Below are 15,336 nucleotides of genomic sequence, written 5' to 3'. Positions count from 1 at the left end.
CCTAAATAGACATTTCTCCAAAGAAGACATACAAATGGCCAAAAGGCACATGAAAAGATGTTCAACGTTGCTAATTATTAGAGAAATGCAAATCAAAACTACAATAAGGTACCACCTCACACTGGTCAGAAGGGCCATCATTAAAAAAAGTCTATAAATAACAAATGCTGGAGAGGGTGTGGAGAAAAGGGAACCCTCCTACACTGCTGGTGGGAATGTAAATTGGTGCAGCCACTATGGAGAATAGTATGGAGGTTCTGCAAAAGACTAAAAATAGAGTTGCCATATGATCCAGCAATCCTACTGCTGGGCATGTATCTGGAGAAAACTATAATTCGAAAAGATACATGCACCCCAATGTTCACTGCAGCACTATTTACCACAGCCACAACATGGAAACAATCTAAATGTCCATCAACATATGAATAAAGAAGATGTGGTGTATAAATATATACATATACACACACACACAGTGGAATATTACTCAGCCATAAAAAAGAATGAAATAATGCCATTTGCAGCTACATGAATGGACCCAGAGATTATCATGCTAAGCAAAGTCAGAAAGAGAAAGACAAATACTATATGATACCACCTACATGTGGAATCTAAAATATGACACAAATGAACCTATCTATGAAACAGACTCACAGACATAGAGAAGAGACTTGTGGTTGCCAAGGTTAGGGGAGGGGAGGGATGGACCGGGAGTTTGGGGTTAGTTGATGCAAACTATTACATATAGAATGGATAAACAACAAGGTCCTACTCTATAGCACAGGGAACTATATTCAATCAATATCCTGAGATAAACCATAATGGAAAAGAATATAAAAAAGAATGTATATATATGTATAACTGAGTCACTTTGCTGTACAGCAGAAATTAACCAACACTGTAAATCAACTATATTTCAATAAATAGAATGAGGGCCTCCTTCCTCGTTCTTGTATGGCTCTATTTACCCTCATCACAGCAATTTCTCAGGGCTTTCACTGTGTCTTCGCACCCCATTAGACTGTGGGCTCAATGCTGGTAAGGACAGGCCAGCTTCTCTCAAGTTCTATTCTGTATCCCAGTGCCTGGCACTGAGTAAATGATCAACAAACCTGAGTAGCTGAGTGTACTGATGCTGTTACCAAAATATACACCAGGTTTTGTGCTTTCATGTAAAGGTTTAAGTAGCAAGACTTTAGGAACCATTCCAAGAGCTTCCTTTGTTGTTATTAAAAAGATTTGGGGGGGCTAGCTAGTTATAACTACTTTTATTCCAGAGTTTGTACAAGGGCATGTTTTACCATTTGGGCAGAAATTTTGATTACTGTGGCTTTTTTTTTTTTTTTCGCGGTATGCGGGCCTCTCACTGTTGTGGCCTCTCCCGTTGCGGAGCACAGGCTCTGGACGCGCAGGCTCAGCAGCCATGGCTCACGGGCCCAGCCGCTCCGCGACATGTGGGATCTTTTCGGACCGGGGCACGAACCCGTGTGCCCTGCATCAGCAGGCGGACTCTCAACCACTGCGCCACCAGGGAAGCCCCTACTGTGGCTTTTTAAAAATTGGTCCTCAGCTGTTCATACGTACAAACAGGCCAATGTTTAGGGATGCTCTGTTTATGTTCCTGACCCAGCTACTCAACTAGAGCAATAAAGTGGCCAGAGTTGCTGATGCTGTATTCTTATGCTTACATTAACATAGAGCATATGTTAAAAATCTATACAAAAGTAGCAATTTCATTAAAAAATTTAGATAAAACCCAGGAGACAAAAGATAAAGGATGACTCTATAGCAAAATGCTGCCTTATTAGTCAGTTTATAAGATTTAAAAATTGGGATTATTTTTTAAAAAACAAACAGCTGGACTTCCGGGAAGATGGCAGAAGAATAAGACGCGGAGATCACCTTCCTCTCCACAGATACACCAGAAATACATCTACGCGTGGAACAACTCCTACAGAACACCTACTGAACGCTGGCAGAAGACCTCAGACCTCCCAAAAGGCAAGGAACCCCCCACGTACCTGGTTAGGGCAAAAGAAAAAACTAAACAGAGACAAAAGGATAGGGACGGGTCCTGCACCACCGGGAGAGAGCTGTGAAGGAGGAAAAGTGTCCCCACACTAGGAAGCCCCTTCGCGGGTGGAGACTTCGGGAGGCGGAGTGGGGGAGCTTGGGAGCCGCGGAGGAGAGCACAGCAACAGGGGTGCGGAGGGCAAAGCGGACAGATTCCAGCGCAGAGGATCGGGCCGACCGGCACTCACCAGCCGGGAGGCTTGTCTGCTTGCCCGCCGGGGCGGGTGGGACTGGGAGCTGGGGCTCCGGCTTTTGTCGGAGCGCCGGGAGAGGACTGAGGTTGGCGGCGTGAACACAGCCTGCAGGGCGTTGGTGCGCCGCGACTGGCCGGGAGAGAGTCGGGGAGGGGGGGGCGGGTCTGGACCTGCCGAAGAGGCAAGAGACTTTTACGTCTCTCTTTGTTTCCTGGTGCACGAGGGGAGGGGATTAAGAGCGCTGCTTGGGGGAGCTCCGGGGACGGGCGCGAGCCGCGGCTGGGAGTGCGGAGCCCAGGGACGGACATGGGACGCTGGGGCCGCTGCTGCTGCCGCCGCCGCCGGGAGGCCTGTGTGCGAACACAGGTCACTGGCCACACGCCCTTCCGGGGAGCCTGTGCGGCCCGCCGCTGCCGGGGTCCCAGGATCCAGGGACGGCTCCCCGGGAGAGCGCACGGCGCGCCTCAGGCTGCAGCGTCACGCCGGCCTCTGCCGCTGCAGGCACGCCCCGCACTCCGTGACCCTCCCTACCCCCCGGCCTGGGTGAGCCAGAGCCTCCGAATCAGCGGCTCCTTTAACCTCGTCCTGTCTGAGCAAAGAACACACGCCCTCCGGCTACCTACACGCACAGGCGGGGCCAAATCCAAAGCTGAGCCCCTGGGAACTGTCAGAACAAAGAAGAGAAAGGGAAATCTCTCCCAGCAGCCTCAGAAGCAGCGGATTAAAGCTCCACAATCAACTTGATATACCCTGCATCTGTGGAATACCTGAATAGACAACGAATCATCCCAAATTAAGGAGCCCTGTGGGTGAAAGGCTCTTGGTGCTGCAGCCAGGACTCAGTGCTGTGCCTCTGAGGTGGGAGAGCCAACTTCAGGACACTGGTCCACAAGAGGCCTCCCAGCTGCACATAATATCAAACAGCAAAAATCTCCGAGAGATCTCCATCTCAACGCCAGCACCCAGCTTCACTCAACGACCAGCAAGCTACAGTGCTGGACATCCTATGCCAAACAACTAGCAAGACAGGAACACAACCCCACCCATTAGCAGAGAGGCTGCCCAAAATCATAGTAAGTCTACAGACACCCCAAAACACACCACCAGACGTGGACCTGCCCACCAGAAAGACAAGATCCAGCCTCATACACCAGAACACAGGCACTAGTACCCTCCACCAGGAAGCCTACACAACCCACTGAACCAACCTTAGCCACTGGGGACAGACACAAAAAACAACAGGAACTACGAACCTTCAGCCTGCAAAAAAGGAGACCCCAAACACAGTAAGATAAGCAAAATGAAAAGACAGAAAAACACACAACAGATGAAGGAGCAAGATAAAAACGCACCAGACCTAACAAATGAAGAGGAAATAGGCAGTCTACCTGAAAAAGAATTCAGAATAATGATAGTAAGGTTGATCCGAAATCTTGGAGATAGAATGGACAATAGAATGGACAAATTGCAAGAATCAGTTAACAAGGACCTAGAAGAACTAAAGATGAAGCAAGCAACGATGAACAACACAATAAATGAAATTAAAAGTACTCTAGATGGGATCAATAGCAGAATAACTGAGGCAGAAGAACGGATAAGTGACCTGGAAGATAAAATAGTGGAAATAACTACTGCAGAGCAGAATAAAGAAAAAAGAATGAAAAGAACTGAGGACAGTCTCAGAGACCTCTGGGACAACATTAAACGCACCAACATTCGAATTATAGGGGTTCCAGAAGAAGAAGAGAAAAAGAAAGGGACTGAGAAAATATTTGAAGAGATTATAGTTGAAAACTTCCCTAATATGGGAAAAGAAATCGTTAATCAAGTCCAGGAAGCACAGAGAGTCCCATACAGGATAAATCCAAGGAGAAATACGCCAAGACACATATTAATCAAATTGTCAAAAATTAAATACAAAGAAAACATATTAAAAGCAGCAAGGGAAAAACAACAAATAACACACAAGGGAATCCCCATAAGGTTAACAGCTGATCTTTCAGCAGAAACTCTGCAAGCCAGAAGGGAGTGGCAGGACATATTGAAAGTGTTGAAGGAGAAAAACCTGCAACCAAGATTACTCTACCCAGCAAGGATCTCATTCAGATTTGATGGAGAAATTAAAACCTTTACAGACAAGCAAAAGCTGAGAGAGTTCAGCACCACCAAACCAGCTCTACAACAACTGCTAAAGGAACTTCTCTAGGCAAGAAACACAAAAGAAGGAAAGGACCTACAATAACGAACCCAAAACAATTAAGAAAATGGGAATAGGAACACACATATCGATAATTACCTTAAATGTAAATGGACTAAATGCTCCCACCAAAAGACACAGATTGGCTGAATGGATACAAAAACAAGACCCATATATTTGCTGTCTACAAGAGACCCACTTCAGACCTAGAGACACATACAGACTGAAAGTAAGGGGATGGAAAAAGGTATTTCATGCAAATGGAAACCAAAAGAAAGCTGGAGTAGCAATTCTCATATCAGACAAAATAGACTTTAAAACAAAGACTATTAGAAGAGACAAAGAAGGACACTACATAATGATCAAGGGATCGATCCAAGAGGAAGATATAACAATTGTAAATATTTATGCACCCAACATAGGTGCACCTCAATACATAAGGCAAATACTGACAACCATAAAAGGGGAAATCGACAGTAACACATTCATAGTAGGGGACTTTAACACCCCACTTTCACCAATGGACAGATCATCCAAAATTAAAATAAATAAGGAAACACAAGCTTTAAATGATACATTAAACGAGATGGAGTTAATTGATATTTATAGGACATTCCATCCAAAAACAACAGAATACACATTTTTCTCAAGTGCTCATGGAACATTCTCCAGGATAGATCATATCTTGGGTCACAAATCAAGCCTTGGTAAATTTAAGAAAATTGAAATTGTATCAAGTATCTTTTCTGACCACAACGCCATGAGACTAGATATCAATTACAGGAAAAGATCTGTAAAAAATACAAACACATGGAGGCTAAACAATACACTACTTAATAATGAAGTGATCACTGAAGAAATCAAAGAGGAAATGAAAAAATACCTAGAAACAAATGACAATGGAGACACAACGACCCAAAACCTGTGGGAGGCAGCAAAAGCAGTTCTAAGGGGGAAGTTTATAGCAACACAAGCCGACCTTAAGAAGCAGGAAACATCTCGAATAAACAACCTAACCTTGCACCTCAAGCAATTAGAGAAAGAAGAACAAGAAAACCCCAAAGCTAGCAGAAGGAAAGAAATCATAAAAATCAGATCAGAAATAAATGAAAAAGAAATGAAGGAAACAATAGCAAAGATCAATAAAACTAAAAGCTGATTCTTTGAGAAGATAAACAAAATAGATAAACCACTAGCCAGACTCATTAAGAAAAAAAGGGAGAAGACTCAAATCAATAGAATTAGAAATGAAAAAGGAGAGGTAACAACTGACACTGCAGAAATAAAAGAGATCATGAGAGATTACTACAAGCAACTCTATGCCAATAAAATGGACAATCTGGAAGAAATGGACAAATTCTTAGAAATGCACAACCTGCCAAGACTGAATCAGGAAGAAATAGAAAATATGAACAGACCAATCACAAGCACTGAAATTGAAACTGTGATTAAAAATCTTCCAACAAAGAAAAGCCCAGGACCAGATGGCTTCACAGGCGAATTCTATCAAACATTTAGAGAAGAGCTAACACCTATCCTTCTCAAACTCTTCCAAAATATAGCAGAGGGAGGAACACTCCCAAACTCCTTCTACGAGGCCACCATCACCTTGATACCAAAACCAGACAAGGATGTCACAAAGAAAGAAAACTACAGGCCAATATCACTGATGAACATAGATGCAAAAATCCTCAACAAAATACTAGCAAATAGAATCCAACAGCACATTAAAAGGATCATACACCATGATCAAGTGGGGTTTATTCCAGGAATGCAAGGATTCTTCAATATACGCAAATCTATCAATGTGATAAACCATATTAACAACTTGAAGGAGAAAAACCATATGATCATCTCAATAGATGCAGAGAAAGCTTTTGACAAAATTCAACACCCATTTATGATAAAAACCCTGCAGAAAGTAGGCATAGAGGGAACTTTCCTCAACATAATAAAGGCCATATATGACAAGCCCACAGCAAACATCATCCTCAATGGTGAAAAACTGAAAGCATTTCCACTAAGATCAGGAAAAAGACAAGGTTGCCCACTCTCACCACTCTTATTCAACATAGTTTTGGAAGTTTTAGCCACAGCAATCAGAGAAGAAAAGGAAATAAAAGGAATCCAAATCGGAAAAGAAGAAGTAAAGCTGTCACTGTTTGCAGATGACATGATCCTATACATAGAGAACCCTAAAGATGCTACCAGAAAACTACTAGAGCTAATCAATGAATTTGGTAAAGTGGCAGGATACAAAATTAATGCACAGAAATCTCTGGCATTCCTATATACTAATGATGAAAAATCTGAAAGTGAAATCAAGAAAACACTCCCATTTACCATTGCAACAAAAAGAATAAAATATCTAGGAATAAACCTACCTAAGGAGACAAAAGATCTGTATGCAGAAAATTATAAGACACTGATGAAAGAAATTAAAGATGATACAAATAGATGGAGAGATATACCATGTTCTTGGATTGGAAGAATCAACATTGTGAAAATGACTCTACTACCGAAAGCAATCTATAGATTCAATGCAATCCCTATCAAACTACCACTGGCATTTTTCACAGAACTAGAACAAAAAATTTTGCAATTTGTATGGAAACACAAAAGACCCCAAATAGCCAAAGCAATCTTGAGAACGAAAGAAGGAACTGGAGGAATCAGGCTCCCAGACTTCAGACTATACTACAAAGCTACAGTTATCAAAACGGTATGGTACTGGCACAAAAACAGAAAGATAGATCAATGGAACAGGATAGAAAGCTCAGAGATAAACCCACGCACATATGGTCACCTTATCTTTGACAAAGGAGGCAGAAATGTACCGTGGAGAAAGGACAGCCTATTCAATAAGTGGTGCTGGGAAAACTGGACAGCTACATGTAAAAGTATGAAGTTAGATCACTCCCTAACACCATACACAAAAATAAGCTCAAAATGGATTAAAGACCTAAATGTAAGGCCAGAAACTATCAAACTCTTAGAGGAAAACATAGGCAGAACACTCTATGACATAAATCACAGCAAGATTCTTTCTGACCCACCTCCTAGAGTAATGGAAATAAAAACAAGAGTAAACAAATGGGACCTAATGAAACTTAAAAGCTTTTGCGCAGCAAAGGAAACCATAAAGAAGACCAAAAGACAACCCTCAGAATGGGAGAAAATATTTGCAAATGAAGCAACTGACAAAGGATTGATCTCCAAAATTTATAAGCAGCTCATGCAGCTTAATAACAAAAAAACAAACAACCCAATCCAAAAATGGGCAGAAGACCTAAATAGACATTTCTCCAAAGAAGATATACAGAGTGCCAACAAACACATGAAAGAATGCTCAACATCACTAATCATGAGAGAAATGCAAATCAAAACTACAATGAGATATCATCTCACACCAGTCAGAATGGCTATCATCAAAAAATCTAGAAACAATAAATGCTGGAGAGGGTGTGGAGAAAAGGGAACCCTCTTACACTGTTGGTGGGAATGTAAATTGATACAGCCACTGTGGAGAACAGTATGGAGGTTCCTTAAAAAGCTACAAATAGAACTACCATATGACCCAGCAATCCCACTACTGGGCATATACCCTGAGAAAACCATAATTCAAAAAGAGTCATGTACCAAAATGTTCATTGCAGCTCTATTTACAATAGCCCAGAGATGGAAACAACCTAAGTGTCCATCATCGGATGAATGGATAAAGAAGATGTGGCACATATATACAATGGAATATTACTCAGCCATAAAAAGAGACGAAATTGAGCTATTTGTAATGAGGTGGATAGACCTAGAGTCTGTCATACAGAGTGAAGTAAGTCAGAAAGAGAGAGACAAATACCGTATGCTAACACATATATATGGAATTTAAAAAAAAAAAATGTCATGAAAAACCTAGGGGTGAAACAGGAATAAAGACACAGACTTACTAGAGAATGGACTTGAGGCTATGGGGAGGGGGAAGTGTAAACGGTGACAAAGCGATAAAGAGGCATGGACATATATACACTACCAAACGTAAGGTAGATAGCTAGTGGGAAGCAGCCGCATAGCACAGGGAGATCAGCTCGGTGCTTTGTGACCGCCTGGAGGGGTGGGATAGGGAGGGTGGGAGGGAGGGAGACGCAAGCGGGAAGAGATATGGGAATATATGTATATATATAACTGATTCATTTTGTTGTGAAGCTGAAACTAACATACCATTGTAAAGCAATTATACTCCAATAAAGATGTTAAAAAAAACAAAAAACAAAAAAAAAAATTGGGGGTCACTGGTCAGACTTTTAGTGGGAGAAACCAGAGTGAAGTTTGGGGCAACTATTTAAAAGTGCAAAAGGGCAAGTCTATGTTGACAAGCAATAATGTTATATTAGAAAAGATGGATTTAAAAGAAACAATCAGCAAAGCATAAACCCCAGTTCCCTAAAACACGTTAAAAACATTTATGTGAGGTTTTAAGTGAAAAAGGTCCACTTTAAAGTCTGTTTCCAAACGTGAAAGAAGAATTGCTGATTCCACGTGCAGAGGAAAAGCACCGGCTGACAGACAGGCCCTTTCCGGCGGGATGGTTGACAGGAGACAGTACTGAGATTCTCCTCTTGTGGTAAATAAATCCTACCCTATTAATACTTCCATGTTCTTAAATTATCACATAGCCAGTGACCTTTAGATGTAGAAGGACCCTAAGATCCATTTTGTCCAAATTCTCATTTTATAGATGAGGTTTGGGAGGGGCGCTGGTTCGACATTTGCCTACACTCATTCCAGGATGCTGGCAGAAGCAGAACTAGAACGGTATGAATTCATTTCCTTGTACTTTATTAATAATCAGAAAAAAACACTATCTGTTCTCAATCAGCCGGCTGCCATCTGAACAGTGTAAAGCTGAGAGATTAGAAAGGCGCGGAGCAAAAGCATTAAGCACGAACAGCTGCATTTCCCAGGCAGAAGGGCGGCACACAGTTTAGTTGTGGGAGTATTTCCAATTTGCATGAATGGAACATGGACAAGTAAGATAAAGCTGGCTCCAGAAAAGTAATTCCCCCAATTTCCATGAGCCTGGGATTTGGGAAACTGCAGTCTGCTCTGGAATTCGGGGACATGACAAACGATACTGGGAAGAACTCCCTAGGTGACCTCAACCTATGCACACACAGAGGCTTGTCAAGGTCCCAGGTGCTGGGCTCGCCCACGGGTTGTGGCTGAGACAGAAAAACAAAGGAAAACAAAAATGCTCCCCAAACACGCACATAAGCAAAAACGATCTTCCTGTGTTCTCTGCCAAGAGAACTGGAGCCACAAAGGATGAGTTCAAGAATCTGATTCATCCATCAAGACAAGTCAACTCAGTCTAAGGAGGCTAGAAGGGCAATTGAGGTAAACAAAAGTTCAGTTTCAGAAAGAGGCTTTGGAGAAAACACAGAGGCCATCCCTGGAATCCAACTCCATAGTGAAAACAGAAAAGGGCTCACTCTTAAGGCATGGAGTTCTGAACATGCCAACAGGTGGACATGTTCCAAGGGGCAGCTCCAGAGGCAAACAGCACCAAGATGTTAGCCCTCCTCCCATGTGGAGTCTGGGTTCTGAGCCAGCTCCTTGCTGAGCTGAAGAAGCATCTCTAGTGAAGAAGGCCTGAGAGCACTGTTCAAGTTCAGCAACAGCTAAGGAAAGTCATATCGGCGAAAAGTACTTCCCCTCCAGGAGTGCCAAGCTCCTGGGCTGGCCTGGAGCATCGACCCTTGCTCATGGTCAAAGCCACTACTCTTACCTGTATCATTTCTCTGGTTTGGCTGGCCAGTTGTTTCCCCAGTTCCCTCCCCCACTGCTAGCCCCCATGCCAGCCACAGATTGGAGTTTGTGTCCACATTCTCTTTCTCTTTGTCTCCAGGTATCACTAGAGTATCTGGTCCAGATCCTGTTCATCCCTTCTGCGTCATGGGTCTCCCATCCCCTTATCAAATCCTCCCTTTTTAGGTGGAGCCGAATTCTGCTGCCCTTGAATGTGGGCTAGATTTAATGACTCCATTCTAATGAAAAGAATGTGGTGGAAGTGACAATATGTGAATTCCGAGACTACGTCGTTAAGGGCATTGCAGCTTCCTTCTTGCTTTTTCTCAGATCACTTGGTCTGGAAGAAGCCAGTTGCCATGTTGTTAGGATGCTCAAGCAGTGCAATGGAGATGTCCACGTGATGAGGAACTAAGTCCTCAGGACAATAGGCATGTGAGTGAGCCAACTTGGAAACAGATTCTCCAACTTCAAACTTTCAGATGACTAGCCCCCACCGACATCTTGACTGCAACCTCATGAGAGACCCCCAAGCCAAAGACTATTTAGATAAGCCAGTCCCAAATTTCTGACCCACGGAAACTGTATGAGATAATAGATATTCATTGTTGTTTTATTTAGGCTGCAAATTTTGGACTAATTTATTGTGTAGCAGTAAATAACTAATACAACATCTTTGAGCTTTCTCTACCGTCAACTAGAGTTGTCCCTTAATTAATCATAATCTCTTTTTGGAGAAGGAGGGTTTTTTGTTTTTGTCATACAGTTCTTTCCTCAAGGGTTACAACAAAACCTCCCACATTTGTACAGTCCTCATGGATGGACATTTATTGATTTGGGGTCATTATGGCTAAGTCTCAAGGAGGTCACTGCAATAATGATAATATGCATTTTCAAGGACTGTTCTTTGTACATGCTCTCCTAGAATCTTTTATGTTACTTCATCGTTATATAAAAAATAATTGGACCTTGTATCCCCCACAGGATCCCCCAAACATAAGCCTTAACTGTGAGTATTTGTAACCTTAAACAGCCCATAGAAACTATAAAAGACTTTTTTTTTCCTTAAGGGTCTTATATTCACACTTTAGGAAACAGTGAGATTAATCTGCCATATACTACAACATGGATAAACCTTGAGGACACTAACCTAAGTGAAATAAGCCAGTCATAGAAAAACAAATGTTGCATGATTTCACTCACACGAAGGATCTAAAGTTGTCAAACTCATAAAAGCAGAAAGTAGAATGGTGGTTGCCAGGGGCTAGAGGTGGGGGAGATGCAGAGTTGCTGTTCGATGTTTCTGCAAGACGAGAAAGTTCTCGAAATTTGCTGTATACCAATGTGCCTATATTTAATAATACTGTATGTACACTTAATTTGTTAACAGGGTAGATTTCACGTTATGCATTTTCTACCTCAATTTAAAAAAAAAGGAAATAGTGAGTGAGATTAAAATGACCTTATTCCAAGATTCACAGCAGTGATTCCTTTTTTGCAATGCCTTTTCCAATACACCACTGAGTGTCATGTCATCCCCAAGCCCCCTCAAAACTAAAAAATTTTTTACTTGTTTTTACATTAAAAAACAAAAAATGTTGCTCTATTCTTCCTGGAGGATTGATAGGGTGAAAAGGGAGGTAGGATCTCATACAAACCAAACGTAAGGATAGGTTGTTAAAATTCCCAGAAGTTTGGGAATCATTGATCTGGAGATATGTTGAGGTTTCAGAAGAAGTATGCTTGAGAAAACATCTGACATGTGCCTAGAGCCCATGCTCTGCAGCAAGAGAAGCCACCGCAATGAGAAGCCTGTGCACCTCAATGAAGAGTAGCCCCAGCTCGCCACAACTAGAGAAAGCCTGCGCGCAGCAATGAAGACCCAATGCAGCCAAAAATAAATAATTAAAAAAAAAACTTTCAGGCAAAGAATCAGAAAAATGTTAGCCATAAAAAAGTACAAATAAGTAATAAAAATAATCTGAGCATTTGAAAAAGCTAAGCTCCAATCAAAGGACTGCTGTCGCCAGTTTACTATCTAATTCTCCATAGAGACAAGACCTATAGACATCATGCCCAAGAGATCAAGGCAAAACAGAAGCCAGTGAAGACTCAGATAAGAAATGAGCTAATGCCCAGATAAGAGGAGCCTAGTAATGCATCAGCAATGACAGAGAAAAATAAGGAGACTGAAATACTTTCTATCCGTTAATACATGACTGGGGTCAAAAGTGAAGAACAGGGCTTCCCTGGTGGCGCAGTGGTTGAGAATCCGCCTGCCAATGCAGGGGACGTAGGTTCGAGCTCTGGTCTGGGAAGATCTCACAGGCCACGCAGCAACTAAGCCCGTGTGCCACAACTACTGAGCCTGCGTGCCACAATTACTGAGCCCACATGCCACAACTACTGAAGCCCGCGCACCTAGAGCCCATGCTCCGCAACAAGAGAAGCCACCGCAATGAGAAGCCCGCGCTCCGGGGAGGAGCCGGAGGAGCGAGTGGGCCCGCGAGGCAGAGAGGCAGGCAGGAGGCCAGAGCTTATTTAATGAAAAGTGCCACAGACTGAAAAACCAAACACGAGGGTAGCAGGTGCTGCAAAGTTGGTGGTGTGGTAGCCGTGGCAGTATTTTTACTGACATTCTATGTTATTTCTCAAGCATTTGAAATAAAAATGGATGTGAGTTTAGGAAATCTATTTGCAAGGTCAGCAATGGACGCAGTTGCACGTTCCACAAAACCTCCCAGGTATAAATGTGGGATCTCAAAAGCTTGCCCTGAGAAGCATTTTGCTTTTAAAATGGCAAGTGGAGCAGCCAGTGTGGTAGGACCCAAAATCTGCCTGGAGGAGAATGTTTTAATGAGTGTTGTTAAGAATAATGTTGGAAGAGGAATCAATGTTGCCTAGGTAAATGGAAAAACAGGAGATCTAATAGACACCAGATATTTTGACATGTGGGGAGGAAATGTGGCCTCATTTATTGAGTTTCTGAAGGCCATACAAGATGGAACAATAGTCTTAATGGGAACATATGATGATGGAGCGACCAAACTCAATGATGAGGCCCGGCAGCTCATTGCTGAACTGGGGAGTACATCTACTACTCATCTTGGTTTTAGAGACAACTGGGTCTTCTGTTGTGGAAAAGGCATTAAGACAAAAAGGCCTTTTGAACAGCACATAAAGAGCAATAAGGACACAAACAAATATGAAGGATGGCCCGAAGTTGTAGAAATGGAAGGATGCATTCCCCAGAAGCAAGACTGATGTGGAGAAAATTGAAGAGAGCTCACTTTCACTTGCTAATGGGAAAGCCCTGACGGAAAAAACTACATGTAAATATTTTAAGAGCATGCAGCCATCTCGGTGTGTGCGTGACCATTATCTCTTTTGGTATCAGGATTATTTATTGCTAAGGTAAATAGACATCTTTGTAAATAGTCATAATGAGCAAATCACTGAACCATTTCTAAGCACATCTCCCTAATGGTACAATGTTCAGACTGCAATGATAATGGCATCTTTTAATTCTAAAACCATTACCCAATGGATAACTGAACAGATTTGAAAACTATGTCGATATAGGGCTTCCCTGGTGGCGCAGTGGTTGAGAGTCCGCCTGCCGATGCAGGGGACACGGGTTTGTGCCCCAGTCCGGGAAGATCCCACATGCCGCGGAGCGGCTGGGCCCGTGAGCCATGGCCGCTGGGCCTGCGGTCCGGAGCCTGTGCTCCACAACGGGAGAGGCCACAACAATGAGAGGCCCGCGTACCGCAAAAACAAACAAACAAACAAAAACTATATCGATATATATATACTAGTCACTGTGAAAATCTATCATGGGATAATATGGATTTTAGGGAGGAGACTTTTCTTTTATAAATATATATATAAATAAATATATAAATATATATATTAAAATATATATAACCTTTTGATGATAGTATCTTTTAAATTAAAAAGATATTGGGCCAGTTGTGTGTGTAATGTTACTTTACAGTCTGACTCCCCTGTTCTATTTCTTTTTTCTTAGTCTTTCTCTTCCCTTCCCAAGAAACCTAGAAATAAAATATGAAGACTTATATCCAATATGTGAAAAGCACAACAGAATTCTTTGTTTAATGTACACAGTAAAAAGTAAATATATAAATGTAGGTGGCATCAGGGCTGTAGCTTGCTGGATTTTGTGTTAACAGTGTGCATAAGTTGATTTTGTATAAGCTGTTTAGAGTAAGACAGGAGGGGGCAACTTCACAGAGCTGAGGAACCAGGCCAGGTCCCTTCCCCAGCCTTGGTAGGTCATTCAGGACAGCGTGTCAGTATAGTTAGAGAAATACTGGCCTAAGTTTTCCTTATTTAAGTGTCATTAGCATTGACCAAATGGTTTGGAAAGAGGCATGCTTTAATGTCACAATAATAATTTTGGATTGTAAACCAAGAAATTCTGTATTTACTTTCATCTAACTTCATAATAGTAATTTTTGCCTGAAAAGATGACGACATATTTAAAAAAGTCCTAATTACTGATTGGGACTGATAACATTTAAAAATAATTTGACACACAATGACTTTATACCCAACTCTACATAAAAATATAAGAGATCTAACTTCAGATGTTCACAAAATGACTCAAGTTTTTAAAATATTTTTAGGGCATTAAATATCTGTTGTGTGTGAAGTGTCAAACTGGAACATAAAAAATGTTAACAATCAAACTGCTATTCACAGTAAAAGGCAGCACTTCAATTTTGGATTTAATTTTAGATGACTTATATAAGAAAAATTAAAAGCGGTATTTTTTATTTTGTTATAAACCAAGGCGAAAGTTATTCAGCTAGTTCTTAAATATCAGGGCGTCTGGGGGCACCGTTTCTTCCCTCAAACTGAATATAATTCATGTATGCACCTTACATACCTAACAATTTTTGTAGACTTTTCAGATTTTTGGTGCTGATACACTAAATCACATTCAGCATGTGTGTTTTGACATTTAAAATACTTCCCTCAATTCTGTAAATTAAAAGAATGGCTATTTTACAGGTCCAGGGATTGTGAAATAAGTGTTGCTTTTTTCTT

At 41.7% G+C, this 15,336-nt stretch overlaps 1 protein-coding gene and 1 pseudogene across 1 annotated transcript in view; one reads left to right on the top strand and one right to left on the bottom strand.

The window, feature by feature from the left end:
- The window catches only part of IGFBP7 (insulin like growth factor binding protein 7), an 83,711-nt gene that overhangs the window by 27,187 nt on the left and 41,188 nt on the right, over positions 1-15,336 (bottom strand). The window lies entirely within an intron of this gene.
- Positions 2,571-13,527, top strand: LOC132425647 (protein FAM3C-like; annotated as a pseudogene).

The sequence above is a fragment of the Delphinus delphis genome, chromosome 5 (genome assembly GCF_949987515.2).
Source record: "Delphinus delphis chromosome 5, mDelDel1.2, whole genome shotgun sequence".
NCBI classification, from domain to species: domain Eukaryota; kingdom Metazoa; phylum Chordata; class Mammalia; order Artiodactyla; family Delphinidae; genus Delphinus; species Delphinus delphis.
This window is presented reverse-complemented; position numbering and strand designations above follow the sequence as displayed.